Genomic DNA, 3,526 nt, shown 5'->3' with positions numbered 1-3,526 from the left:
CTTTGCTCCAGGTAGTGGCTTCACATAAAAAGTGGCCAAATCCGGTCGAATAATGGATTGTGTCGCTCCAGTATCCACTGTCAGTACTCTCTCCTGCCCATTCACACATCCACCAATAGTGAGGTTGCTCGCATTCCGGCCAATTTGTGAGACGGAGATTATGGGCCCTTCAACTTCTGGAGCCAGCACACGGCCCTTCCTGCTGGCTCGTTTCAGTTTAACGACTGATTGGAGTTGGCTTCGTCTCCTTCAGCCCTGCGTTTGCGTCCTGCTGAATTGTTGAGCCCACTGGAACTTGCACTGCAATCGCGGGCGAAGTGGCCTGACTTTCCACATTTAAAACATTTGCCAGAACCATGCTTTTTCTCGCCCAGCAGTTGGATAATCTTCTTCAGCATTTCATTTGTCTCGTCCGGTGTTTCCACTTCCACGCGATGTGCTTTGTAGGCTGGTCTACTTAGGAGCGCCGCCGTTTCACGCGTCTGAGCATACGAGACAGTTTCAGCAAATGTTGGCTTGGGATTCGCGTACGTCTCTCGCTTGGTATACACGTCCCGCATTCCGTTGATGAACCTCTGGATTTTTCCTCTTTCGAGGTGCTCACCAGATGCATCTCCAATTGCCAAATGAGCCAACCTTTCGATCTCGGAGGCGAATTCCTGTAAAGTCTCGTTGGATTTCTGGCAGCGATTCTCCAGCTCCATCTGGTAAATCTGTCTCCTGTGCTCGCTACCATAACGTCTTTCCACTGCACCCATTAACGCATCGTAACTGTTCCTTTCACAATCAGGAATAGTCTGCAGGATTTCCGCTGCAGATCCTTTTAATGCAACGAACAGTGCAGCGGATTTATCCTCCATGCTCCAGTGATTTCTACTGACTGGTCGCCATACTTAATGACTTGTGTTGCTTGCTCTAGGAATTCCCCGGTACCTGCTAATAGAACGGTGTCTTCTGGCTGATTGCTAACGCTTAGAATGCTCTCTTTGGATTCATATAAATAAAGCTACCGTATCGGTCCTGCGACGAATCTCGCTTGGCAGTAGGTTTTTATGATCTCACCTTTACCTTTGTTGTTGTTGCGGTCTGTATGTATGTACCTCTGTAGACAGTTGTAAAATCTTCGTCTGCTCGGGGACTCGTCACGATTAGGGATTTTAGAAACAAATGGATCATAGTAGCCACATGTTCACTAAGGAGAGGTGTGTATACTACACTATACCTGGAACTGGCACCAGCCAAAATATATTAGGGGTGATGAAAATGAGCCATTTTTTATATTTTGTTTATTACGCACTGCAGTTATTAAAGATTTCTTATTAATTTTCATTAACTACATCATTCATATTATGTCAAAAATTGTTTTCTATCAAAAGGATAAAGTATTGATATTTTATTTCCGATACCAATACCAATATGTGTATCGATANAAAAAAAGTATTGATATTTTATTTCCGATACCAATACCAATATGTGTATCGATACTTAGCTTCTGATACATCATTTGATACTGGTATCGATACTTTTATAGTATCGCAACATCCCTAGATACAGCAAAAAATTAACTTCAACAACATAACAGCTAGCACACAGTCGCATTATCCAGACGTTGCACACTTTGTAGAGATAGGAAATATCGTTTCCCATGTATTTTGTTGTTGTGTGTTTACAAGTTATGCAATTCGTGCAATCCGTGCTACGTGCACATGTCTTTGCCAGATTTCGAGAATTCGTATATTCTGGTCTGAGCAGGCTGACTGGGTGACGAAGAGGTGTTGGTTAGCACTCAGGTAGGAAATGAACAAAGGTATTGGAAAATGAAAAAGACAAAAAGAGTTGTGTGGCACTGGTAGGTTGGAATGGAACTGTGGGTGGCCAGAAAAACCAAAAACAATTTTTCCAAGCACTCAGGCAGGAAAATAATGTATCTCTTCCATCTGAGTCTGACAAAGGCCGGAAAGCGGCAGAGAAAATGTTGTGTACTATCCTTATCCTCCAAACAAGATGTGCAAAGCCCGTAATCAGTCCTATCAGGGCTCGTAGATCACCTCTTCCTTGTCTGAGACGGAAGTTAGTATGTAGCACCAACCTGTCAGGCCTTTTCAGGAAACACTTACTTGTTTTGCCGGTGTCAATACTACACCAACGGTTGTCGTGAGTTTTTTATGGGATCCTTGATGCACCCTATCGTTCCTGCTATGCTTGGCCCTAAAATTGGCTGTGGTTCAATTGGACACTCCAGAGAACCGCAGTTGCCAACTCATCAGCCAGATTGTTGCCTTGAACACCGTAGTGCCCTGGCACTCAAACAAGTTCAAGCTCACTCCACATTGTAACGGAGTTTAGCTCCAACTTATATACCTGTAATATCTTTCCAGAAGCGGTTTACAATGCCGGCTTGGTGTCTCTGCAGATTCTGATTTTATGGCCTCCTTTCACCAACTATCCAGTCTGCTACTTTCGGTATTGCAAAGACTTCCGATGGAAAGACCGTTGCCATTGCCCCCAGCACTGTAAGGCATCTGAAGTTATCGTCCTGATGCAATCCAGTTCCAGCACCATTTTCACCGTTGGAGCCGTCGGTGTAGAAAGTTTTCACCGAGCTTCCGAAGAGAGTATCTGGATCTCTCCAATGTTTCCTGGTAGGAAATCTAATGGCATGCTTTTTTCTAAAAGAGACTGCAGGTATCAGTTTGTCATTAGCTGCCGAAAACAATGGATATACCCTGATAACCTTCTGAACAACTCTATGTGCCGGGAACTCCGAACGTCGCGCCACAAACCAAAAGAGAGTAGTCGACACATCGTTTTCATAGATGAATCCAAAGATGGCACAACCAAGAAAGCATTAAGAGCCGGTCCTGAAGTAGTACTCATCGCGCCCGTTACAAAGGAGCAAACACATAATACGGAAACCGTGGTTTTTCACGATGGTTCTCCGACATTGTCCAAAACTTTCAGCGCTCGATTTACCTTAGGATCGACGTCAGTTTCCCTTATCAGCTTCGTATCTAGCAGACAGAGCTGTAAAACTGTGAAATCATATGAAATTAAAAATCATCAATTTTATGTTGTTATGTTTTCATTGAATTTTTCCTTGTTGGGGAATGTGGCTTATAATTTTCCAATTCTACATTCACTCAAAGTAGATACGATTGCACACATTAACATATTCAAAGAAAGATTGAAAAAACTGAATGACGAAACATTAACTTTTAACACTGAATAAGCATTCAGATGAATGCAGCTTTTGCTATGTGTGCACACATTCATTCAGTACCAATCAATCGATATAAATATTCTAAATACACAAAACCCACTGAAAAATACGCAAGGTTGAATTTTATTGAACAGATTTCAAAATTTCAACACGAAAAATAGTTTATTGAGCGTTATCACTAATTTTTTTCACTTAAATTTGTACAAATATTTATAATAAATGAAAATATTAATTAATAATTAATAAGAATGTCATTATGAAAAATGTTAATTATTAACGATTTTTACATCTCTGTTTCGAAAATTG

The sequence above is a fragment of the Rhagoletis zephyria genome, unplaced genomic scaffold, assembly GCF_001687245.7.
Source record: "Rhagoletis zephyria isolate East Lansing unplaced genomic scaffold, Rhagoletis_zephyria_1.1 Rzeph_scaffold_08075, whole genome shotgun sequence".
NCBI lineage: Eukaryota > Metazoa > Arthropoda > Insecta > Diptera > Tephritidae > Rhagoletis > Rhagoletis zephyria.
The sequence above is the reverse complement of the archived record's forward strand: the minus strand, read 5'-3'. Positions refer to the sequence as shown.